Here is a 27,949-nt window from a genome sequence, read left to right on the forward strand (position 1 = left end):
AACTCCTCGAAAGATTCCATCAACGGTGTCTCCGAAAAATATTACACATCACTTGGGAAGACAAGCGATCTAATATCAGTGTACTGGAAGAGGCAAAGATCACCAGTGTTGAAGCAATGATTCTTCAACATCAACTTCCCTGGACTGGTCATGTTGCGCAGATGCCTGATTATTGTCTTCCAAAGCAAGTACTCTATTCTGAACTGGAAAGTGTAATGCTGGTGGTCAACAAAAGAGGTTTAAAGACTGTCTCAAGGCAAATTTTTAAAAATGTAGTATAAGCACCAACAATTGGGAAACGTTTGCGAGTGCTCCAGTTGGGGAACAGGCTTTACCAAAAGTGTCATGGACTTTGAACACACTTGAACTCAGGACGCAAGGGAGAGGAAGGCACGCTTGGCAAACCCTCACCGTAATTAACTCCCACCCGGGAACCAATGTCCCCACTGTGGAAGGACATGTGGATCCAGAATTGGCCTCCACAGTCACTTACAGACTCACTGTTAAGACCGTGTTCATGGAAGACAATCTTATTTGGCTACGAGTGATCGCCAAAGAAGAAGGAGGAGAGAATCATAGAGTTCAAAGGTGTCCCTAGGGTCATCTAGTCCAACCCCCTGGGAATGCAGGAATCTCAGCTAAAGCATCCAGGACAGATGATCATCCAATCTCTGCTTTCCCATCCCAGCTATGTTCCTGCCTCTTTGACATTCTGGCCTTCCTGTTCATTTTTCCTGGCTTCTTCTTAAAAGTATGTTCTCCCATCTTTGTGTGTAGTTTCAGAACTAATCCAGGGGCGGCATTGTATTGAATAAAAAGTTTCTGTTTCCATCAGCAGGATTTTAATCTCACTTGTAATGTAACAAACGCTACGGACCATATGGACAGATAACAAAATACAGACTATGAAATAATATGCCGTTGAAAATATTGACGATAGGACCCATGGAGTGGGAGGGAAGTCTCAAGATTCAGAGAAATCTCTGTATTCGGTATTGTTATAAATTTGTATTTGTAAAATCAAATAAAAACTATTTTTAAAAAAGATATCCCTACCAAGCAAAAACAGGTTTCTATTTAAACATCAAGCAATAAATGTTTATTATTGATTTATGTTTAAATAAAAACTTTTTTTTCCTAGTTGGGTGGTTTTGGGGAAATTAGGCCCCTCCTACACATACACAGTAGGCCAGCATTCATTCCGACTTGCCTGTAGGATGCTTACACACAGTTCCTGTTAATCTTTCTTTCATTCAGGACTTTTCAATGCACTCCCTCGTCACTTTACTTGGGAAAAGTCTGCTTCTTGGAAAGCGGGTTGGTTTTGCCAGGGTGACAGAGCTCTGCACTTCGACTTAATTGTGCAAACCTAAATTTCCTGGTATGCTCTCGCACCTGCAAAATACTGACAGTCTGCATGGGTGCCACAAATCTCTTTGGTTTTGCCTCAGCAGATGCTAAGCACTAATTGGTTCTGTCTGCATCCTTCAGATTTTTCTTCTTGTGGCAGTTTAACCCACATTCATAACACTGCTGTAATTTTGAAATATAGAAGAATGACTGTAATGAAAGCTCTTTAAATACACTGATGTGTGGCTTTGGGGGGGGAAGGTTGGGGGGCAATCTACTACTGAATATATCGAACGGAAGGGACACAGATGGCGCTGTGGGTTGAACCACAGAGCCTAGGACTTGCCGATCAGAAGGTCGGCAGTTCGAATCCCCGTGACGGGGTGAGCTCCCGTTGCTCGGTCCCTGCTCCTGCCCACCTAGCAGTTCGAAAGCACGTCAAAGTGCAAGCAGATAAATAGGTACCACTCTGGCGGGAAGGTAAGCGGCGTTTCCGTGCTCTGCTCTGGTTCGCCAGAAGCGGCTTAGTCATGCTGGCCACATGACCCAGAAGCTGTACGCCGGCTCCCTCGGCCAGTAAAGCGAGGTGAGCACCGCAACCCCAGAGTCGGTCACAACTGGACCTAATGGTCAGGGGTCCCATTACCTTTATCTTTACTACTGAATATATCCAAAGGAGGGCTGTAAAGTCTGCTGAGAATCCAAAACAAATGCCGATCAATGAACAGGCTCTCCAGCAGGGTTTACAGGGTCCAAGTCGGGTGTTAAACTCCACACAAACGCACCATTATCCTTATGAAAGAAACCTCCACACACTCAGCCCTGATGCACTTATATCTCTGCAGTGATGGCTGTGGTTCTTAACTGTCCTATGCAACTGTTATGAGTTAACTTAATAATCAGTAAATATCAAAGTGGTGGGCACACACCTACACGTGTGTGTGTAATGTATACACATCACATACAGTATAAACATTAAGCTGCAATGAAGGTCCTGGGCTCATCCTCTGTTTGCTTACGCGGAGAATTCTTATTCAAATGACTTGCCCAGAGTTATTCCAGTTGACCCTCCGGGGCGTTTTTCCATGGCAGCACTGGCAACCCAATCGGAAGCCATCCAGCCTGCAGCTGAGAAACAGGCATGAGTTGAGCCGAAAGGAATTCCACAGTGAGACAAAGACCATATGCCCCTGGAAAGTAGGGGGGAGGTGCAACATCTTGTCTGCAATGGCTCCCAGCTTAAAGCATTCCGTCCTCCTTAGGAGCAATCATCTCCAGATGTTGCTCCTTCTGATCGCTGCAAATAAATGATCTAGTGCCAGAGAGACCCAACAGGGATTGCTTGTTCTTTCCCAGAACCCAGCCTGATGAAGGATGGATTCCGGGCTGCTGTTTTCTGAGTGTTTGCCACCAGGCAAAGCTAAAGAGAATGCCCTGGATGTCTTCTCAAAGAAGACCCCCTTTTCCCATCAGAGGTGCATATGGGCTCATCTGTACTACCTGTGACTATTAAGCTTCCTGTGCAGCCATTAATTTTCTACTGTCTTCCATGCAGTGCATTGTGGGTGGCACTGTGGTCTAAACCACTGAGCTTGCCGATCAGAAGGTCGTGGTTTGAATCCCCACGACGAAGTGACCTCCCGTTCCTCGGCCCCAGCTCCTGCCAACCTAGCATTTCGGAAGCACACCAGTGCAAGTAGATAAATAGGTACTGCTCCGGCGGGAAAGTAAACGGCGTTTCCGTGCGCTTTGGTTTCCATCATGGTGTCCTGTTGCTCCAGAAGTGGTTTAGTCCTGCTGACCACAAGACCTGGAAAGCTGTAGACAAACGCCAACTCCCTAGGCCTGAAAGTGAGATGAGAACCGCAGCCCCATAGTCTCCTTTGACTCAACTTAACCATCCAAGGGTCCCTTACCTTTTTACCTATAGTTAAACTATGGAACTCATGTCCACATGAGGCAGTGATGGCCACCAACTTGACATTCTCAAACCTTCTCCTTTTTGTAATATCCCTGGCATGAGAAAATCCAGACTGGAGGAGGGGGAAGTGTGAGAGCTGAGTGGAGGTTGAGGACCAAAGATGGACAGTCTACCCAGACGGAACATGACGTGTCTCCCACCAGCAGTACTGTCCCCCCCCCAACACAGCATACATCCCAACAACACTCTTTTAGGCTCCATAAATTGCCACAGTCACGGGTCAAAAGTACTCTGCATAGCTTAAATGGCAAATCCTATGCTTGAACAAACAATCTGCGAGAGCAACGGTATCTCTCTTTTGCATCATTTATTGTTGTGATAGAAAAATGAGGTTTATTTGTTTCATGACCTGCCAGTTACATCACAGGGTTTCAGGTTCCTCCTGCAAAAATGGATTAGAGATTTGGGGGGTGGGGATCCTTTTCAATGCTATGACCTTTTGCTCCCACTCCAGCCGTGATAATATTGAAGCCTGTTCTTATTTGAAGAGGCAGGATGACAAAATAATGAGGCAAGAAACTTTTCATCCACAATTTACACACCTTATGGGCCACCTTTAAAGAAGGGCTGGTTGCCAAATCTAAATTTATTTAGCTGCTTACCCTCTAGAAAGAAATAGCATCTATCAGAATTACCATATTGTACAGACCTTCACTGTATTTCTAGTATTTTGGGATAGAGTCTGCCTTAATTGGTTGGCCCCATAAAAAGGGAAAGAGACCCCTGACAGTTAAGTCCAGTTGTGAACGACTCTGGGGTTGCGATGCTCATCTCGCTTTACTGGCCGAAGGAGCCAGCATTTGTCCGCAGACAGTTTTTCGGGGTCTGTGGCCAGCAGGACTAAGCCGCTTCTGGCAAACCAGAGCAGCGCACAGAAATGCCATTTACCTTCCCAACGGAGCGGTACCTATTTATCTACTTGCACTTTGACGTGCTTTCGAACTGCTAGGTGGGCCGGAGCAGGGACAGGGCAATGGGAGCTCACCCCGTCATGGGGATTCAAACTGCTGACCTTCTGATTGGCAAGCCCTAGGCTCAGTGGTTTAGACCACAGCGCCACCTGCGTCCCTTGGCTCCATAATGCAGTCTAATATTTTGTATCCCCCAGAGACCTGTTAAGATAAGATTTCTTCACTCAAGCCTGTTCAGGTGCAAACATACCGTAAGCGTTCCCAAAGGTTTTTGCCATGTGGGCAAAACTTACAGGGGTGGGGGGGGTAAGGAATTGGTCTCTGAGGCCCATCTGATTCTTGCAGCCGATCTGGGGGAAGGGCCACAGTTCAGTGTGAGAGCATCTGTTTTGCATGCAGAAAATCTCAGATTCAATTCCTGGCAGCAATTTCAAGCAGGAATGAGAGACAGCCCTGCCTGAAATCCTGGAGGACTACTGTCTGTCAGTGAAGACAGTGTTGGCAATGGAGCACACCTCCAAACCAGCGGAGAATCACAGCGCCTGTTGTGGCTGCAGAGACCAGTAACTCGTAACTGCTGCTTCCCATGTTGTTTTTGCACCAAAGTGACCTCTCCGTTTACTTTACTTTCATGGCCCCATGATCACTGCAGATGGTGACAGCAGTCACGAAATTAAAAGACGCCTGCTCCTTGGGAGAAAGGCGATGGCAAACCTAGACAGCATCTTAAAAAGCAGAGACATCACCTTGCCAACAAAGGTCTGTATAGTTAAAGCTCTAGTTTCCCCAGTAGTGATGTATGGAAGTGAGAGCTGGACCATAAAGAAGGCTGATCGCCGAAGAATGGATGCTTTTGAATTATGGTGCTGGAGGAGACTCTTGAGAGTCCCATGGACTGCAAGATCAAACGCATCCATTCTTAAGGAAATCAGCCCTGAGTTCTCACTGGAAGGACAGATCCTGAAGCTGAGGCTCCAAGACTTTGGCCACCTCATGAGAAGAAAAGACTCCCTGGAAAAGACCCAGATGTTGGGAAAGATGGAGGGCACAAGAAGAAGGGGATGACAGAGGACGAGATGGTTGGACAGTGTTCTCGAAGCTACCAGCATGAGTCTGACCAAACTGCGGCAGACAGTGGAAGACAGGAGTGCCTGGCGTGCTCTGGTCCATGGGGTCACGAAGAGTGGGACACGACTAAACGACTAAACAAGAACAAGACCTCTCCGTGGCGCCAGCCTGGGCAGCGTGAATGGAGGTCTTGGGCTGCCCATTCAACAAGACCCCCCTCTTAGCCTGGCTGAGGTGGTCCAAAGGAAAGTAGAGCAACATGTTTGGCACCAGCTTGGCTGCAGGAGTTGCCAGAAGGAGGTGTACAAGATGTCCTAACTGGTTGAAGAGCATACCACACAACAATTGCAATTTTAATAATAATAATAATAATAATAATAATAATAATAATAATAATAATAAATTGTTTATACCCTGCCCTCCCCATTCAGAGCCGGGGTCAGGGCAGCTAACACCAGTAAAATTATAATAAAAACATAATATGGGAGGGGGGAATTTAAAATACAGGTTAAAAATACAATTTAAAATGCAGCCTCATTTTAATAGTAGCCCATAGATCAAAACCATAAGGGGAGGGAAACATAAGGGTCAGACTGAGTCCAAACCAAAGGCCAGGCGGAACAGCTCTGTCTTGCAGGCCCTGCGGAAAGATGTCAAGTCCCGCAGGGCCCTGGTCTCTTGTGACAGAGCGTTCCACCAAGTCGGTGTCATGGTCCTGTCTACGGGCGATTGAAGTCCCAGCTGAGGACATCGGGACCAGGGGCAAGATGGCGGGGTGGGAGCAGGAATGAGAGTCCAGAAGCCAGAGGTCTGAGGGTCAGGAAGCAGGGTGTCACAAAGTCAAGGGTCCGAGGGTCGAGAAGCAAGGAGTCAAGAAGCCGAGGTCCAAGGATCAGGAAGCAAGAAGCCAAACACAGCAAGGCAGGAAACGTGTTGCTGTGGCAAAGAGCCGAAGGGAAATGCTGACCTTATATCCCTTCCCAGCTCTTGCCACCACGTGCAGTGAGTTACCAAGTGGCCTCACCTGTGCAGCCTTGCCTCTCCAGAACAAACTTAGGAAGGCCCCAGTCCTGCGAAGCCCTACTGGTCACAGGGCCTGGCTCCTGCATGCACTCCTGACAGTTGGGGCCAGTACTGAAAAGGCCCTGGCCCTAGTTGAGCCCAATCTAACCACCTTTGCGACTTGGGACCTCCAAAATGTTGTCATTTGTGGACCTCAAGGTCCTCCGCGGGGCATACCAGGAGAGGCACTAGGTTAGTTTGTGCACATACACTTGCTTCTGTAAACTGCATCTATGCAAGCAAGCAAGAGGCATGATCAGAGTGCAAGGACTCGCTCCAGACAGACCGAAACACTCAGAGTGCGTTGCCAGGGAGGGGCGAGTCCTGGGTAGAGTTCAGAGGGCCAGATGGAGAGAATGGGGTGGCCATGTTCCTCACCTCTGTCCCACTTGAAACAGGAAGGCGTTATCTCACTTCCTGCTTGCGATTGCTCAACACTCAGTCTTGGTGCGCCAGGAGTGGCCCGTCTCATTTGGCCACCTGAGGCGAGATGGAAAAATACTGCCGCTCCCTCCTTTGCCCCTCCACTGCAGCGTCGCTTACCAGAGTCACGTGGTAGCAGCTTCTTGCAAAAACCTGGGGGACCCTCGCAAGGTCTTGCAGAGCTCTTGAAGGAGTCCTGAGAGATCTTGCGAGAGTCTCCACTCCCATCGTTCAGCCCGGACACTGAGATCCAACACCAAGGGCCTTCTAACGGTTCCCTCATTGCGAGAAGTGAGGTTACGGGGAACCAGACAGAGGGCCTTCTCGGTAGTGGCGCCCGCCCTGTGGAACACCCTCCCTTCAGATGTGAAGGAAATAAGCAGCTATCCTATCTTTAAAAGACATCTGAAGGCAGCCCTGTTTAGGGAAGTTTTTAATATTTAATGCTGTACTGTTTTTAACACTTGATTGGGAGCCGCCCAAAATGGCTGGGGAAACTCAGCCAGATGGGTGGGGTATAAATAATATATTATTATTATTATTATTATTATTATTATTATTATTATTATTATTATTATTATTATTATTATTATTATCTAACGAGAGCTCGCTGGAAGCTGCCAAGCTAGAGCCTGAGGATCCTGCACTGCCCAGGACACTGATTCTCAGACTTTTTTCCTCCAGGCCACACTTTCTGAATAGAAAATTGCTTACACCACATCAATTTTTTAAAAAAGGATAACAAATACATTGGAAAAGGAAAAGAAACAACTTGATTTATAACATGGAACACAGTATAGAACAGCACAGCTACATAAGAACACAAATAATCCCCAAAATATTTTTTAAAACGACAACTAGGATTGTCCACAGTTTCACTTGATGCTCTTCATCTCATTTCTAAAAGGTATTCAGCAAATCAACGTATTATTTTTATACTATACGATAGTGACATGTTTAGAATTTTCTTTGGCTGTCCTTGAATCAATCCGCCACACTTGCCTTCCTCTCCTGGCGCACCACAAACTTTGAGAACCACTGGGTTGGGTTGTTGAATATTAGGATCTGGGTTCAAATCCTCACTCAGCCAGGAAGCTCACTGGGTGACCTTGGGCTCCCTCACTCACTCTCAGCCTTACCTACCTCACAGGGTTGTTGTGTGGATTAAATGAGGTGAGGGAGGACCAGGCATGCCACCTTGAGCTAGAAAGGTGTGCTACAAATGCAATCAGTGAAATGAAACAAACATTTCAGCCTTGATTGTTATCATTCCTTATTCATATTGGCCACACCTCTCTCCACAATGCAATGAATGAATGAATGAATGAATGAATGAATGAATGAATGAGAGATGCTTCTTTGGCCTTTTGATGAATGGCAGGGATACAGCCAGCCTCTCTTGGGGGAAAGGGAGACATCACAGAGGAAGGTCAAGTACACCTGGGGCAGTTGCAGAATGAATCACCGCAAGTACGCTGCAGCCACGTCACTACATTTTGACTGCAGTCACCGGGAAAATCCATGTGTCACCCTTTGCGCCAATTAGTCACCGAGATCTGGAGTCCATTCCCAGGATATCAAATACGGCAATTAGCCTCCAGTTCAGGAATTTTGCAACATTCTTCTGTGTGTATTTTTTTTTTAAAAAAAAAAAAAACTTTGGCTAGGAGGGGAAAGGAAATCTTTTTAAAGGACACTATGTTCTGAGTCGGACAGAGGGTTGTTGTGTTTCTTTTCTGTTTTATTTGCCGGGCATTGGGCTTCCCAGAGGCATCCACCTACCGGCCCTTCGTTTATTTGCAAGCACTAATAGGGAAAGTCTTGCTCTTGGCTAGGACTCTCTTTTAAAAAATAATAATAATGACAACTTGGAGGGGGGAAGAGAACAAAAGGAGATAATTCAAATACATAATCGAAAGCACGTTTCTAACCACATCGATGCAGAAGCAATTTCTAATGAGTGCACTCTAAGGTAAGCAGGGTTAAGGCTTGCGGCTTAACTTACGGAACTCCCTGCCACAAGATGTGGCGAGCACTGCCAGCTTAGAGCAGGACTAGATGTTCCTATCATTCATTTCACATAAAGACAGTGCAGTGCAGTGGTTAGCGTATTGGACACTGGCTCCCAGTACGTTTCCGAGCACAATTCAAAGTGTTGGTGCTGACCTTGAAAGCCCCAAACGGCCTCAGCCCAGTATACCTGAAGGAGCGTCTCCACCCCCATCATTCAGCCCGGACACTGAGGTCCAGCTCCAAGGGCCTTCTTGCGGTTCCCTCATTGCGAGAAGCGAAGTTACAGGGAACCAGGCAGAGGGCCTTCTCGGTGGTGGCGCCCGCCCCGTGGAATGCCCTCCCACCAGATGTCAAAGGGAAGAACAACTACCAGACTTTTAGAAGACATCTTAAGGCAGCCCTGTTCAGGGAAGTTTTTAATGCGTGATATTTTAGTGCATTTTTGGTTTCTATGGAAGCCGCCCAGAGTGGCTGGGGAAACCCAGCCAGATGGGCGGGGTACAAATAAATTATTATTATTATTATTATTATTATTATTATTATTATTATTATTATTATTATTATTATTATTATTATTATTATTATTATATTATTATTATTATTATTATTATTATTATTATTATTATTATTATTTTTTATTATTATTATTATTATTATTATTATTATTATTATTATTATTATTAGTTATGTCCAACACCTCTTGCCCAATCTATCATCACAGATTTAACTTGTTCGTCCTTTGTATGCCACTCCAACAATAAAGGATGGTTCCAGTTCTCTAGGTGAGCCTAGTTTATCAGCCACATGCCTCATCAGCTCGCTTCCTCATTATTCCTCTCTCCTCCCCATGACTAATACAGGGAACACCATTCATGCCGATAAATCATCTGCTCCCTGCAAGATTTTCCAGAATTAACTAGACTCCCTTCCTTCACAGATTCCTTTGGTGCAATGTCTCTGAAGAAATTTAGGCATGCAAACCGCAACGCAGGGTTGCCAAACGGCCCGATCGGCAGGGTTTCGGCTAGAATCTGACTACGCTGCATTCTTTCTTATGGCCCTATGCTTACATTCATTCTTCTTCTTAATCATCGGCACATTCGTTTGGTTCCCTCTTCCTTGGAATGAAGTGTGTCGGTTGTTCGGCATGCAAATAGGTCTGAGAAGAGGCTAGGGATTGGGTGTGTGGCTGCTGGCACCACAGTGACCCAAATGTTTCACAGACCACTGCTCTTCTCCTCTGCAGTCCCCTGAAAGGGGAACACATGAAACTGCTGGATAACGGATCAGGCCAATGCTCCATGTAGCTCAGTTTGGTAGTGGCTTTTCTGGGTCTCCTGTGGAGGTCTCACTCATCAACTGCTGCTTGAACCCTTAACTGGAGATTCTGGGGTGAGCTCCAAGCATCCCAAATGTCAATGTCACCCATTGCCTACCCTTCCCTCTCAGATTTCACTCAACAACAACCCTGCAAGGTAGGTTAGGCCAAGAGACAGTGACTGTCCCAGGGAACTTTGTCCCCAGGTCCTAGTCCATAATAATAATAATAATAATAATAATAATAATAATAATAATAATAATATATTTATTATTTATACCCAGCCGATCTGGCTGGGTTTCCCCAGCCACTCTGGGTGGCTTCCAACAGAACACCAAAATACAATAACCTATTAAACATTAAAAGCTTCCCTAAACAGGGCTGGCGTTCCACAGGGCGGGCGCCACTACCGAGAAGGCCCTCTGCCTGGTTCCCTGTAGCTTTGCTTCTCGCAATGAGGGAACTGCCAGAAGGCCCTCGGCGCTGGACCTCAGCGTCCGGGCAGAACGATGGGGGTGGAGACGCTCCTTCAGGTATACTGGGCCGAGGCCGTTTAGGGCTGTAAAGGTCAACACCAGCACTTTGAATTGTGCTCGGAATCGTACTGGGGGCCAATGTAGGTCTTTCAAGACCGGTGTTATGTGGTCTCGGCGGCCAAACATAATGTTTGAAGACTGGGAAAGGTTGTGGAGGAAAGGGGTCAAATTCACTGCATGTTGTTGTTTAGTCGTTTAGTCGTGTCCGACTCTTCGTGAACCCAAACTCATGCTGGTAGCTTCGAGAACACTGTCCAACCATCTCGTCCTCTGTCGTCCCCTTCTCCTTGTGCCCTCCATCTTTCCCAACATCAGGGTCTTTTCCAGGGAGTCTTCTCTTCTCATGAGGTGGCCAAAGTCTTGGAGCCTCAGCTTCAGGATCTGTCCTTCCAGTGAGCACTCAGGGCTGATTTCCTTCAGAATGGATAGGTTGGATCTTCATGCCGTCCATGGGACTCTCCAGAGTCTCCTCCAGCACCATAATTCAAAAGCATCAATTCTTCAGTGATCAGCCTTCTTAATGGTCCAGCTCTCACTTCCATACATCACTACTGGGAAAACCATGGCTTTAGCTATACGGACCTTTGTTGGCAAGTTGATGTCTCTGCTTTTCTGCATGTACAGTGTTAAAGGAAAATGTTATGAAAATGATGTATAGATGGTACTTAACCCCTGTAAAATTAGCAAAGATTTACCATAAGAGTGATAATCTATGTTGGAAATGCAAAGAAGAAGAAGGTACCTTTTATCATATGTGGTCAGCGGCGTAGCGTGGGTTGTCAGCACCCGGGGCAAGGCAAGTAATTTGCGCCCCCTAACCGGGGGCAAGGCAAGTAATTTGCGCCCCCTAACCCTACAAATCTATGCCTATGAATGATGGTCCCCCTCTCTCTCTCTTTCTCATATTCCAATTGATTCCCATTTCCACCGATCGATCCCCGAAGCTCTCACCCAGCGAAATTCGTGCGTAATTATGCTTCGCCATCCCTAATCCTGCCGCTTCCACCGGGAAATCATGACGGTGCGTTTCTCCTCTCCAAACTTTCCCCGGCCCTTTGCCGGCCGGTGCAGCACTTTTGGCTACGAGCTCCCCTCCTTCTCTGCCCGCTTCCGACCCCACCTCCCGTCCAGCTTCCCTACCTCCTGAAAAAAGGCGCCGGCGCCGAGCAGGACACCCCCGCGGCCATCGGAGAGAGGCGGGGCCGAGGGAGGCAAGCCAATGGGCGAGGCGGGGGTAGGTGGCCACGGGGGCGGGCGCTGCAGCAGTCCTCGGGTGGGCAAGGTAGGAGCAGGCAGAGGCTGGCTGGCCGCTCCGACAATAGGGGCGGGCCGAGGGCACTACGGGGCTGGGCCCTCTGGACTCGCGCCCCCCCCAGATGTTGCGCCCGGTGCGGCCGGCACCCCTGGCACCCCCCACGCTACGCCACTGTATGTGGTGGACCTGTCCCAAGGTGAAAGACTTCTGGGAAAAGATTTATAATGAATTGAAAAAATGTTGAAATATACATTTATCAAGAAACCAGAAGCTTTTCTACTTGGAATAACAGGTTTGGAATTGCCCAAGAAAGATGTCAGATTGTTTTTGTATGCCAGAACTGCAGCTAGAATTTTGTTGGCCAAAAATTGGAGGAATGGCAGATGAAGATGATGGACTTTTGGGAGCTAGCCAACCTGACTGGAAGAGTTCATGACCAGAAGGGGGAGGAGTACCAAAAGGAATGGAAGAAATTGAAAGACTATTTAGCTAAATATGTTAAGATAACTTAATTGGAATTACTTGCTAGTATCAGATTGGCCTAGGATTTAAATATGGGATGTTATAGAATAATATGTTTAAAGTTAAAATGAAAAGAAAGAAAGAGGTTAATTGACTAAGTAAATTTTATGTGAAAATAGTTTTGGAAAACTGCTACAATGATACATATGGAAACTCAGCCAGGGGGATTCAAGGAAGTCATCCAACAATGTAAACAAAAGTGGAACTATTACAGTTAGGATCTATGTTTGCTTGCTTGTTTGTTTTTTGATGTTTTCTTTTTGTATCTGTTGATATGTTTGTTATAAATTTGGAAAATTAATAAAAATTTTGAAGAAAAGAAAGAGATCTGGAACCATGCGTAAAAAAAGCATGAGGTGGAGCTTTGCTTGCACCAGTGCCAACTTATTCCTTTGAAACAAAGCATGAAGGATCCACTGACCATAGTCCAAGGCTCATTTCCTCGTCACTTGACAACCATTCTCTCGCTCTCATTCATGAAATCAGGAAGGGGTAAACATTTGTGCCTCCCTCAGATGAGCCAATGTTGAGCCAATGTTGTCCAGGTCAACCCAGGGCATCACCATTGCGAAAACTCCACAAGCACCATCAGGGTGGGTCCTGTTTCTGTTCAATTGCCTGGATTAGTGCCTTTGGGCAACAATCCAGCCAAATGGCGCATGAGAATATAATTAATTGTCAAAAGTCTAAGCATGCTTGGTTTGCTCTTTGGGGGGTGGGATTATGGTCCAGACCTCCTGAGAAGCATAGCAAAGATTAACCACTGCTGTGCAGTGGCGTAGCATAGGTTACCTGTGTCCGGGGCATTCACGTCACCCAGGAGATTACAGCCACCGAGATAAGAAAAGGAGAGTCATTCCGTTTTCTGGAGAGGTTACTTCCTGGTTCACATGGAGAAGTCATTTTCAATGGAGCCCAGCTCCGGAAGCATTGGGTGTTGAAATTTTGTACCCCTAACAATTTTACGCCAGGGGCAACTGCCCCTGTGCCTACTGCCCCAACGCTACGCCACTGTGGAAGCAGCTCACCTGACACTTTGAGCAACTATGCCACAGACACGATAGGCAAAGTATCTCCCCAAAATACCCCAAAGAAGGGCATGACGCACCACAACAGAGAACAGTTTGGTGTTTTATAAAATGTCACCCTTCTAATTGTTGGGAGTCTTGGAAGGCCGTTAAAAACCTGTAGTGGGTGGATCTGGCCCATGGGTCTAGGTTCTAGAGCAGCAGGAGGGAGCAGCCAGACCACAGGCCAATCTTTTCCCACTAGGCCATTTCCCCCAAACTGCACTCGCCCACCCATCTGCTGACATCACTGGAGCTACTTCTAGTAGGTTGTTGCAAAGGGTTTAAGAGTGTGGGGGCTGTTTTAAAGTATTTTGCAAGCTTTCCCCCCTCCCCCTTTAAGTCCCTGATTTTGGAAGCTTAAAGGGGAAATACAGGGAGACTTGGGGGGAGAGTGTGAAATCCTCTAAAATCAGAATTCAACTTAAAATTTACCTTTCCAGTAATTACTATTATAAATTATTCAATTTATATACCACCCTTTATCAAAAGATCCCAGGGCAGTGTACAACAATAAAAGCACATTACAGAACAACAGTGGTAAAAACATAATAAAAAGCAGACTGGCAGACAGCCTAATAATAAAATAGTCAGCATAATAACAAATATCATTCAGATATCATTCCAAAAACAGTTGACTGGCCAACCCCAGTCCAAAGTGGTTTGTGTTTTTCAATAGAATCTGCTATACATATACATTTGTTCATTCTTCCAAGATGTGCTCGAGGCTTTTCACCCTCGTGGTATTCTAATGCCTCCTAAGAAAATCTACCGTATTTTTCGCTCTATAAGACGCACCAGACCACAAGACGCACCTAGTTTTTGGAGGAGGAAAACAAGAAAAAAAATATTCTGAATCTCAGAAGCCAGAATAGCAAGAGGGATTGCTGCGCAGCGAAAGCAGCGATCCCTCTTGCTGTTCTGGCTTCTGGGATAGCTGCGCAGCCTGCATTCACTCCATAAGACTTTTTAGGAGGGGAAAAGTGAGTCTTATGGAGCAAAAAATACGGTAATTATTTGTGCAAGGCAATGACTACAAAACCCATGATGCAGTGAGTGAACAACACGGGAGCAAAGGAGCTATTTGCAAACAACTGATTAAAGCAAAATGATTAATGGCAACTGAACCAGATTGGGTTCAAAAGTCCTAACAGATTTCCCCAGAGAAGTCTGCTGCTTAGCATCAAGATTTTCTATTTCAAAAAAGTAGAATTTATCTTGTGGTTTCGGCCCAGCCACCAGATCTGTCATTTCAATATGGAGGCCAAATGGCCGAAATATTGGGAAATTTTGGAACAAGATGGAGACAGAATAAAATTGCAGAGCTTTGAAAAATTGAAAAACAAAGTGTGAGATTGGCTCCATTATTACCAAATAATGGAGGCATACAATTTGGACAAAAAAGTTGGTTTCCAGGTGGAAAAATCAAAATTGGAAACAGATTTGTTAGATCCAAAAATCAAGAATTTGTCAAGAATGTATAACTTGCTGTTGAAATGGAACACTCAGGATGAAATGGTAAAATCAGCTATGATTAAATGGGCACAAGATGTTGGACATAATATAATGATGGTTGACTGGGAACAGTTATGGACCACAGGTATGAAATTCACGGCATGCAATGCCCTAAGAGAAAATTTAATGAAAATGATTTATAGGTGGTACATGACACCAGTCAAGCTTGCAAAAATTTACCATTTGCCCGATAATAAATGTTGGAAATGTAATGAGACTGAAGGTACATTCTTTCACCTTTGGTGGACATGCCCAAGGATTAAGACATTCTGGGAGATGATTTATAACGAAATGAAAAAGGTATTCAAATATACCTTCCTGAAGAAACCAGAGGCCTTTCTCCTGGGCATGGTCGGCCAATTGGTGCCAAAGAAGGATAGAACTTTCTTTATGTATGCAACAAAAGCAGCAAGAATACTCATTGCGAAGTATTGGAAGACACAAGATTTACCCACCCGGGAAGAATGGCAGATGAAGTTGATGGACTATATGGAACTGGCGGAAATGACTGGCAGAATCTGAGACCAGGGAGAAGAGTCGGTGGAAGAAGACTGGAAAAAGTTTAAAGACTAATTACAGAAATACTGTAAAATTAATGAATGTTAGAACAATGTTGGAATGAAGTTATATGGCTTTTGCTGAAATGTTATAAGGAATTAAGTATAAATAGATTAATAGAGTGTTAAAGGAAAAAAATAAGGTTAGAATGTGTTAAGATAATTATAGGATAGAAAACAGAGGAAGATGGAAAGGAATTGCTGAAACAATTAATAGAAGTGGAATACAAAAAGGGAGGTGTGAGGAGGTCGTGGAAATAAGTGAATGGAAGATAAGATATTGAAATTATTTGATGTGTTTCAAACTGTTTTTGTTTTGTTTTGTTAGTTTAATGTGTTAGTGTTATGTGTTAGTGTTATGCAGTGTCTTTGCATTGTATTGTATTGTCCATATTTTTTCTTTTTTTATTGTTTAAATTGTTGGAAAAGCAATAAATATTATTTTTTTAAAAAAAACAGATCTGTCATTTCAGTCGATCTTCTTCTTATTTTCTTAATCGTCCTTGTTAGGTTAACATGTTTGCACACTAGTCACATTTGGGTTAAGAATGGATTATGTGAGGTCTTTCAGTTCCTTTAAAAAAAAAAGAAGAATCACGACCTACAGGATATGTTTACACAAGCTAGGATGGCTTATTTGTTTTGCCTGATTTATGTGCTTTAGGGAATCCGGGCCTATTAGCCAAATACATGAGGAGCTTTGTTAATACTCCAGTGCTTATTACATCACTCACGGTCACCTCTTTCAAAAGTACCCATTCATCCAGGGCAAAGGACTTCCCCTTCGAACAAAAACAAACTGCGGACATGACCCACAGGCTCACTCTTTAGGTCAGAGTGGAAGGAAGTAGTCACACATCCTTCTTCTTTTCTCTCGGCCATTGAGATATTAATAGCCTTCCATAGTTTTTCAATGTTGCCACAAAGGGAGCATTGAGCATAGTAACATATTCAGGTCATAGAGCGCATGTCTCTCTCAAAAAGTAGGAGCCCTGGCCGGCAGCTTGGGAATTAGCAAAAGATGCTTTCTTGATTCAGTCTCGAAATTTGGGAAAGCAGAGATTATACGGGGATTCCCTGGTCCTGAATGGGGTAACGGTGCCCCTGAAGGACCAGGTGCGTAGCCTGGGAGTCATTTTGGGCTCACAGCTGTCCATGGAGGCACAGGTTAATTCTGTGTCCAGGACAGCTGTCTACCAGCTCCACCTGGTACGCAGGCTAAGACCCTACCTGCCCGCAGATTGTCTGGCCAGAGTGGTGCATGCTCTAGTTATCTCCCGCTTGGACTACTGCAATGCGCTCTACGTGGGGCTACCTTTGAAGGTGACCCAGAAACTGCAATTAATCCAGAACGCGGCAGCTAGACTGGTGACTGGGAGTGGCCGCCGAGACCACATAACACCGGTTCTGAGAGATCTGCATTGGCTCCCAGTACGTTTCCGAGCACAATTCAAAGTGTTGGTGCTGACCTTTAAAGCCCTAAACGGCCTCAGCCCAGTATATCTGAAGGAGTGTCTCCACCCCCATCGTTCAGCCCGGACACTGAGGTCCAGCGCCGAGGGCCTTCTGGTGGTTCCCTCACTGCGAGAAGCCAAGTTACAGGGAACCAGGCAGAGGGCCTTCTCGGTAGTGGCACCCACCCTGTGGAACACTCTCCCTTCAGATGTGAAGGAAATAAGCAGCTATCCTATCTTTAAAAGACATCTGAAAGCAGCCCTGTTCAGGGAAGTTTTTAATATTTAATGCTGTACTGTTTTTAACACTTGATTGGGAGCCACCAAGAGTGGCTTGGGAAACTCAGCCAGATGGGCAGGGTATAAATAATAAATAATTATTGTTGTTGTTGTTGTTGTTGTTGTTGTTGTTGTCATCGGCCGTAAATTCCGCAGTCAGAATTACAGAACCATCCAACTCACACATATTTCTGGACAGGTTGTGCAGTTTGCATGCTTTGTTCTGACGGGTGTGGGCAACAGAATGATCATGCAGATATTTACGGGCCTGCCTACCAGATACATTAAATCTGTAGAAGCATTTAAGCATTAGCACATTATTGTTTTAAGTAACATATTCAGGAAAAGGCCACACAATGTCAAGGATACATGGAGCGGGGAGACAACTTTTCTCCGTGTGCTGCAGTGTCCCATGTGCCTTGGTGGTTAGAGTATCGGACTAGGACCTGGGAGGCCAGGGTTCAAATCCCCACTCGGCCATGAAGCTCACTGGGTGACCTTGGGCCACTCACTCCCTCTCAGCCTAACCTACCTCACAGGGTTGTTGTGGGGATTAAATGAGGAGTAAGGGAGAGTCATGCATACCACCTTGAGCTCTTTGGAGAAAAAGTTGGGGTGTAAATTCAATCAATCAATCAATCATAAACATTTTCTAAGCCACTGCCAAAATTGCAATTTGCTGGAGCGGGGTAAACAACATATTTCTCCTCACAGTAAACAGCTGCTTCTGGGAGTGGGGGGATGTCAACAGGACTGTGGCATGGACAGCAAGGGTTAAATAACCCTCCCTATGTTCCACAGTTCAAATCAGTCCCCCTTCTAATGCTGTTTCTTTTTTAACAATTAATTGTTTGACCACAAATTTAATTTGATGTATAGTTTTGTCATAGTTTCCTGTTTTGGTTCTAATGAAAAGCCCATTAGGACACAATAAGGTAAGTTGATTATTGCAGCACCACGGAGAGATCCAAGTTAGCATCTTTCAGCACCATGGAGAGCTCCAGGTTGAGCCCACCTCTCCTGTACTCCTTTGCTAGACAGCTGCAGATGCTTATGAGGGCCAACATTTTGGCTTGAAGATAGCTGCTGCTCCTTTCCTCCCTGACCTCCCTGCATTGTTGAACTGCTGAGGTAGTGTCAGAGGCTCCTGATTTCTCAGGTTTAGGGTCCTGGACTCTGGTACTACAAGCTGAGACCTGAGAGAATGGGAGTTCTGGTACCCATCCAGTCCTGAAACTCCCCAGGTGAACTTGAGCCAGTCCTTGTCTCTTGGCATAACCTACCTCGCAGTGTTGTGAGAATAAAACGGGCAGAGAGAGAATTGCATATGCCAACCTGAGTTCCATGAAGGAAAGTGGGATATGCAAGGAATAAATGAAGGAATAAATAAAATACTATAGTGCATCACGTCCCCCGACTCAAACTAGTTCATGAAGAAAATCCCCAAACTCGGTCCCATGGGTGACTCTGGGTCATATCTATGTGGTAGCTTATCTTAAAGTTTTAAGTGTCTATATGCTTATCACATTTATAAATTTTAAATCTATTGTTGTACATTGTTGTAAGTGTTTGTTTTCTTTCTGGGATTGTACCCCCAAGTGTGTTTTATAAGCTGGTCTCTGACTGTAATAAATTATCTATCTATCTATCTATCTATCTATCTATCTATCTATCTATCTATCTACTATAGTGCATGGCAGTTCCCCTGTTGTATTGCTATGTATACAAGCACACTCTCTTTTTGAAGGACTGTCCAGTCTAAGTCGGCTTTGAAGATAAAATAACCCCAAGAAGGGACACGTCATAATCTATACACACTATCACATACATTCAGCTGAATGGATACTCCCTGGTCAAAGGCAGTCTACCTCTGAATACCAGGTGCTGGTGATAGACAACAGGGGAGGGTGTAGCTTTCACACCCTGCTCATGGGCTGATCGCCCTTGGAAATATTGAGTTAGATCCCAACTTAAAGTTAAAGTTAAAGGGACCCCTGACCATTAGGTCCAGTCGTGGCTGACTCTGGGGTTGCGGCGCTCATCTCACTTTACTGGCCAAGGGAGCCGGCATACAGCTTCCGGGTCATGTGGTGAACCAGAGCAGCGCACGGAAACGCCGTTTACCTTCCCGCCGGAGTGGTACCTATTTATCTACTTGCACTTTAACGTGTTTTCAAACTGCTAGGTTGGCAGGAGCTGGGACCAAGCAACGGGAGCTCACCCCATAACAGGGATTTGAACCGCCGACCTTCTGATCGGCAAGTCCTAGGCTCTGTGGTTTAACCCACAGCGCCACCCACGTCCCTAGATCCCAACTTAGTCATGCTTAAAGTAGACGTATTGAAATGCCAGTGCGTCCACATTTACTTTGGCACAGGTCCCACTGAATTCAATAGGACTTGCTTCCAAGTAACGATGCATAGAATCACTGTTGAATTTATCTTCACACTTCCAGAGTTTTCAGCTGTATACAATTATTTTCCATATATTCAATAAACGTTTTCCAATCTTCTTTAAACGTATGCTCTTCTTGTTCTCTTATTCTGTATGTTAAGTCCACATGTTGTGCATATTCTGTCAACTTAAGTTGTCATTCTTCTTTGGTTGGGACCTCCATTCAACAGTGTGAATAAGTTTTGATGGATGCAATAATGGAAAACTGATTGGTATAGTTTTTGTAAAATATTTAGGGACAGTGCTTTCTTCTGGGGGTGTGCAGAGGTACACATACTCCTAAACATTTTTGTGAATCTAAGTTTGGCCTCATTGAGGGCCAGTGTTTCAATTAGTAGGAAAATGAGAGTACCCCTAAACATTTTTTCCCCAGGAAAAAAAAGCACTGTGCAGGGATATAAGATATGTAAAATGAAGCATTGAAAGAGAAGAAGGGAAGTCATTGATATCTTAAGTATGTAAAATGTTTATTTGAAATAGTAAAACAGAAAATTTAATTAAAATTTTATTTATTAATTTATTTAATAAAAAAAAAAAAACAATGCATAGGATCACTACCAGTGCCGGATTTATGTATAAGCAAGCTATAGCTTTGGGCCCTACTCTCTTGGGGCTCCCAGAAAAATTTAAAGGAAAAAAACCTGGATGTACATTTCCAAAATATAAGATACAAAACAAATAAAATAAAACCTACAAACAGCAACAGTGTTTTGGTTTGTGTTGTGTAGGCTCCTATGATGTCAGTAATGGGCCCTGCCTGCTAGCCTGCACCCTAAAATATCACTGGTTTGCTCATATCTATATATAGGGTGCCTACATTCTGCATGGACTGGTTGCAGGGCAACACGTAGCATGCAGCTGCAGACTGCAGTGCAGCACAGTTGAATGTAGGTCAAGCTGTTGTACCTGTTATCTAACATTAAAGAGTGCTTGTAGACTGATAACATATTTTGTTATGTGCAAATGGCTTTAGATACCTATTAGGTCCATAAATTACCATATAGCAGGGGTAGACAGCCTAAGGCCCGTGGGCCGGATGCGGCCCAATTGCCTTCTCAAACTGGCCCGCAGACAGTCCAGGAATCAGCCTGTTTTTACATGAGTAGAATGTGTGCTTTTATTTAAAATGCATCTCTGGGTTATTTGTGGGGCATATGAATTTGTTCATTTCCCCCCCCCAAAAAAAAAAATATAGTCCGGCCCACCACATGGTGTGAGGGACGGTGGACCGGCCCACGGCTGAAAAAGGTTGCTGACCCCTGCCATATAGCATATATTCAACACAAAAACCAGCAACAGTTTGTTGTTGATAAAGGACAGCTGGACATATAAGGGGCCCCATTACCTTCAGTAGCTTCAAAGATAAAGGTAAAGGGACCCCTGACCATTAGGTCAAGTCATGGCCGACTCTGGGGTTGCGGCACTCATCTCGCTTTACTGGCCAAGGGAGCCGGCGTGCAGCTTCCGGGTCATGTGGCCAGCATGACTCAGCCACTTCTGGCGAACCAGAGCAGCGCACGGAAACACCGTTTACCTTCCCGCCGGAGCGGTACCTATTTATTTACTTGCACTTCATGCTTTCGAACTGCTAGGTTGGCAGGAGCAGAGACTGAACAACGGGAGCTCACCCCATCGCGGGGATTCGAACCACCGACCTTCTGATCGGCAAGCCCTAGGCTCTGTGGTTTAACCCACAGCACCACCCTTAGTAGCTTAGGGTCTCATCAAACCTAAATCCAGCCCTGATAACTACGCTAGTGTGGCCACTTGCCGAAATTCTCATGGGTTAAATCCAGGATATGCTGTTTCCACGCACCCAGCCACTTTTGAGTTTCAGCCCATAAGCCCCCCCACAAAGCGCTCTGTCGGCAATGCAGTCCCACTTCCCATGAGGCAAACCCACAGCCCATCGCTGATGCTGCTTCTGCATCAACCAGATTAGCTCTACTGACGCCAAGCACAGGGAGGTTGGTTTAAGTGGATTGCGGATTACGGTGGGAGTCAGACTCTTCCTGCGCTTCTTCGGCCTAGCAGGATATGAAGATGAACCACCAGTGATCCTGGCAAGTCAGAAAATGGGTGGGGAGACTGTTGAAATGATCCCTTCTGCTGAAAGGCAGGATTAAGAGGGTGACAGGTTAAACACAGCCGCAGCAGAAGCTAATTAAAGCAATCTGACTCACTGCCAAGCACCAGAAATTACAGATCAGGTTGGGTTTGGGTGAGCTGGACTTCTCCACTCAAGCAGGGACCTGCAAATCCATCTACTGAAACCAGAGAGAGCTATTCCTGGCACCGGAGGGGTCAGCCAAAGTTCTGCATATTTTGTCATCCCATACAAGGGCAAACGACTTTCAGGGGGTCTCCGGTTTCATGCTCAATCATTCACAAACACGGTCGCCTGGAAGAGCCTCTGGTCACCAGAGACGACTATGTTTGTGGAGCATAGATCATCCCGGGAAAGAGTGACAAGTGTTGTTGTTCAAGGTCTTCATAAACGACTTGGGTGTAGGAATTGAGGAGATGCTCATCAAATTTGCAGATGACGCCTAACTGGGAGGGGTAGAAGACAGAATCAGAATTGAAACAAGATTGTTAAAAGGATCTATTAAATTAGGAATTGTAGGTATTGATATTCCAAAGGAGCAGAAAAGACTTTTTATGTATGTGACGACAGCCACACAGATGCTACTAGCCCAGAGATGGAAAAAAGACAAAGTCCCTACCAGAGAAGAATGGCAAAACTAAGATTCTGGACTATGCCAAAATGGCAAAACTGACCGGAAAGCTCAGAAACCAAGAAGACCAAAACTTTAATAAGGAATGGGAAAAATTTATAAGTTATCTGTAAGCAGATGAAAACATTAGAACGGTTATAATAGCACTTGTAATGTAGCAAATATTATGGACAAAACGGAGTGAGATAAATTGTGGATTACTGAATTATATGCAGTTGAAAAGGTGGACAATAGGACCCATGGAGGTGGAAAGTCTAGAGATTCAGAGTAATCTCTAAATATGGATATGTATTTGGTATTGTTGTAATTTTATACTTGTAAAATCAAATAAAAATTATTTCAAAAAAAGAAAAGAAAAGCAGCCTCTAAAACAGATCTGGCACAGATTTGGCTGTCCTGTTCGAAAAGAGAATGGGAGAATAAACAGGCACTGCTTTTCTGATGTGCCCTCCTTAGGAAAAAAAAATCTATTAAAAATACAGATAATAACAACAATAGAATTCCTTATGCAGATAGGAAAGGTGGCTTTTTTACAGCCGTGATGCCCATCACGTTTTGTTTTGTTTTGTTTTGTTTTCCAGAGTTTAAGCACCGTCTGTGTCTGTGCAAGATTAGCTCAGTCTTCTTCTTCTAACCCCTGAATTGGATATATGGAGAGCAAGAATGCAAGAGGAGGCGATGCCTAGATAACAGGCTGGCTTGTTAAGACATCCATTGCAGACTGATTGCTGTCAGCCTCAGTGGAATCAATGCCATTAGTCACTTCGTTTTCCCAGAGCAAACTGATCTATTGACATTCTGCCACCAAAAATAGTTCAGCAAAAATGCCGGCCCTGCAAAACACCCCTCCGGCATGCTGATCACATCCACATGGAGACAGAATCATGGAGCAGTGAGATCTTGGAAGAACCTTAAACAGGAGGACTGGTAGACAGAAAATATAGACAAATGGCTGTTCACTAGGGCTGGGCGATAACTGGATTTCACTATCATGATATATCACCAGCTAACACCACAATATCTCAATATATCACGATATCTGAAATAAGGAAGGAACTACACAGAGCCAAACAGGACAGTGACCTGGGAACTGTTACTACTTAAGGTTCTAAAAACTGATAAATGATGATATTATCAATCATCTCATGGTCACTTTTGTAGGGATGATTGCGGAGTGGGGAGTGAGGTCTGGAGGGAGCACACTCCCCACCAGCAGGCAGCCACAGTATGCCTGCACGCGTGACCTAGGGGTGCGGGGCACCCCCCCCCCGAGAAGCCACAGCTGTCTGAACATCGTTCCCTCTGTGTAACCTTTTGCGGTCTCAGTAGTCTGCAGTGCCCTGTCTGTAACCTTTGTCTCTGAGACCTTTTGTCTCCTTTGTCATACACTGTGCAAGGGGAAAATGACGCGGTGGAAACAGGTGCCAAAATAACTTTGTACCACCCCACGATCTCGGGACCGGAAGATGTGTAAAGGTCACAGCCCAAAATGTATCCGCCTGGTTTGCATATTTGTCTCAATAAAAGGAGGCTCCACAGGACTGACCGGCAGCTCGCTTCAGCCCACCTGTGCGCAGCTCACCTGCTTTATCAACTCCTGCCTCATGTCCATCACTTCACACTTTCAGTAGCTATCCCAGATTATTTGTCATTTATTATTTTGGACCCCTAAGTAGTAGCAGTTGCCAGGACGTTGTCCTGTTCGCCTCTGTATAGTTCCATCCTTATTTCAGACATCGTGGTGGGTTGCAATGTTTAGCTGCTGATAACACTGCAACGTTTAGCTGGTGAGCTATCATGATATTTAGCTGGTGAGTTATTGTGATGTTGAAAACCAGCTATCGCCTAGCCCTTACATACATTGTGATTCACGATATATTGTGTGATGGCCTGGGATTCCGAGTCTGAGAGTGAACCGGAGGAATCCCAGCCGGCACAGGAGTCCCCGCCTCCAGGGCCGGCTGAACTGGGGCAAGGCCTAGATGCTGAGGAGCCTGCACCTGTGCCAGATCCTCAGGGGCAGGCACCAGGTGAAACCATTCTGGCCCCAGAGGTGCTGGAGGACTCAGTGGCTACAGGTGAGCCTCCCCCGGGGCCCAGTAACCCTTCGGCCTCTCCTGAACTGCAGAGGCTTAGGGCAGAGAGGCGAAGGGAACTGGTCTCTCCCAGGAGGAGTGCTCGCCTTAAGGCCAGGAGAGGCGGGGCTCCTGGGGGCCGGGACCGCCCCCGGCCTTAGAAGAAGATAAAGGTCAGGCAGCCCGGTCCCAGGTTGCGGGAGCAACGTCGTTGTGGAGTACCTGCTTTACCCAGACCTAGATCTGCACTCCCGGTGTGCCTGTTCCTCACCCGGCTCCCTGCTCCTGACTCTCCGGTGTTCCTGTTCCCCGCCTGGCTCCCTGCTTCTGCTCTACCAGTGTTCCTGTTACTCGCCTGGCTTCCTGCTGCTGCCCTACCAGCGTTCCTGCTCCCCCGCCCGGCTCCCTGTTTCGGACCTCGCGTCTCATCTAGTGATCGTCTACCCTGCTAGTGACTCTGGACTGAACTTCGGCTACGGTATTAATACCTCCCCCCCCCCGGGACCAGCACATATTGCCAGCTCAAATATTATGAACCAATTATCACAACGTGAACTTCAAACTGGTTTTGGATGATACATTCGTACCTCAGAAGTTGAACGGAATCCATTCCAGAAGTCCGTTCGACTTCCAAAACATTTGGAAACCAAAGCGCAGCTTCTGATTGGCCGCAGGAAGCTCCTGCAGCCAACCAGAAGCAGAGAAAGCCCCCTCGCCATCCAAAAATAGTTCGCAAACTGGAACATTCACTTCTGGGTTTGCGGCATTCGAGAGCCAAAACGTTCAAGAACTAAGCTGTTCGAAAACCAAGGTACGACTGTATATTGATATACCACCCAGTCCTACTGCTAGCTATAGACTCAAGAGCTCCAGCTCTTGGCTAAGCTGCTGTGATGTCATGGAAAGTTTGCCAACGTCCTTACTGCCCAGCAATGGAGCGCAGACAAAGGGCACAGTGTCAGCAACAGGAACGAAAGGTCAGTATGTCTTGGATGCAGCTCACGTTTGGTTTTGACACAGAAAGTCCACAAAAAGGCCATGCTTTTTTCAGGAAAGGAGGACAGCGGGAGAAAGATGAGGGCTGAGAAGCTATTGGGAAGTGCTGGGCAGTAAAAGACTTAAAACTAAGGGCCCAGAGATTGGAAAAATTGTGGTTTGTTTCCCCACCTGCCCCACTCCTGGGAAGCTTCGTAAAGGAGCAGACCCTCCAACTGTCCCAATTTTCCAGGGACAGTCCTGGAATCACAGAAGCCATCCCGGTTCCTGATTTGATCCTGGACTGTCCCGCTTTTCCTTTTTCCTCCCCTCCACATATTGGAGAACCATTAAAAGTGTGTGGGTGCAAAAACGGAGTCCTGTTTCTATGGAAAATAAAATTCCTGCACCAAATGAAGCAAACTGTGAAGCTGGCATACAAAGCCCTTCCTATAATTTTGAAGGAAAAGGTCACCAATTCACTTTAAATTATTTAATTGCAATGCTTCCGCGACCAGCCCCTCCTTAGGAAAATGCGGGGAGTGTTGATTCCTTTGCTGTAGACAAAGTCTTGCACTGTCTACTCAGAAGTAAGTCCCACTGTATTCAAGGTAACTGGGTAAAGACTGTGCAGCCTTACACTGCAATCCAAAGCGTTTTTACTCAGAACTAAGTCCCACTGTTCAATAGGATTTACTGTCTGGTATGTTCATGATCTTAAAAAGCAGAGACATCACCTTGCCAACAAAGGTCCATAAAGTTAAAGCCATGGTTAAAGCCATGGAGCTGAGGCTCCAAGACTTTGGCCACCTCCTGAGAAGAGAAGACTCCCTGGAAAAGACCCTGATGTTGGGAAAGATGGAGGGCACAAGGAGAAGGGGACGACAGAGAACGAGATGGTTGGACAGTGTTCTTGAAGCTACAAACGTGAGTCTGACCAAACTGCGGGAGGCAGGGGAAGACAGGAGTGCCTGGCGTCCTCTGGTCCATGGGTTCACGAAGAGTTGGACACGACTAAACGACTAAACAAGAAGAAGAGAAGAAGAGTTTGGATTTGATATCCCGCCTTTCACTCCCCTTCAGGAGCCTCAAAGCGCTAACATTCTCCTTTCCCTTCCTCCCCCACAAGAAACACTCTGTGAGGTGAGTGGGGCTGAGAGACTTAGAATCATAGAATCATAGAATCATAGAATCATAGAGTTGGAAGAGACCACAAGGGCCATCGAGTCCAACCCCCTGCCAAGCAGGAAACACCATCAGAGCACTCCTGACATATGGTTGTCAAGCCTCTGCTTAAAGACCTCCAAAGAAGGAGACTCCACCACACTCCTTGGCAGCAAATTCCACTGTCGAACAGCTCTTACTATCAGGAAGTTCTTCCTAATGTTTAGGTGGAATCTTCTTTCTTGTAGTTTGGATCCATTGGTCCGTGTCCGCTTCTCTGGAGCAGCAGAAAACAACCTTTCTCCCTCCTCTATGTGACATCCTTTTTACAGAAGTGTGACTGGCCCAAGGTCACCCAGCAGCTGCATGTGGAGGAGCAGAGACGCGAACCCGGTTCCCCAGATTAGGAAACTACCGCTCTTAACCACTACACCACACTGGCCCCCTACACCACAACAACATGTTCATGATCATTCTCACAGTTTCCATCATCATCATCAACAACAACAACAACAACAACAACATCTCCTGCCTTTTTCCATGGCAGGGACTCAGGGCAACTTACAGCTGCAATTTTATTTCATTCCATTTATCTGTTGAAGGTGTTGCCCTTCCCTCACATATTTTTTCTTTGCAACAACCCTGCGAGGTAGATGGGGCGGAGAGATTGCAATTGGCTCAAAGTGACCAACGTCAATGTTTACATGACATCTATGCGTGTGGCGAGAGATCAAACGTGGGAGCAGCTTCCTGATGTGGAATAGGACGTTGCTATTTTCATCGGAGAAATCCTGGAGGCTATGCAATAGTTTGGCTTCTGTGCTAGCTATGAAACAACAAAGGAACAGCATGCTCCTGCAGAACACATTGTCCTCGGTGGGCTGCGTCAGCAATCTGGCCCATTCTGTCACCGCAAATATATGTGGAATGGCCGATAGCAACACCACAGGCAAGAGACGTCCTCCTGCCTGTAGCTCGGGGGCCCCCCACACTGCTGACTCCGTCCCCTGAAATCTCACATGTGGAGAGAGGCCAGAGCAAGAGCAGCCGACGATCTTTTGGGCTATAGCATAAGAACTAAAGCCGCCACTCCATGCACTTCGATTAAGGGTGCAGAGTAGGGAATATCAGCTGGTGCAGCCCTCCTGAAGGGCGGGACGTGTTGGTCCTCTGTCCAGATGTTGGGCTATGGAAAGTCCATTGGAATGCATTCTGCAAGACCCAACATCAAA

This window comes from Podarcis bocagei, assembly GCF_964188305.1.
Source record: "Podarcis bocagei genome assembly, chromosome: 9".
NCBI lineage: Eukaryota > Metazoa > Chordata > Lepidosauria > Squamata > Lacertidae > Podarcis > Podarcis bocagei.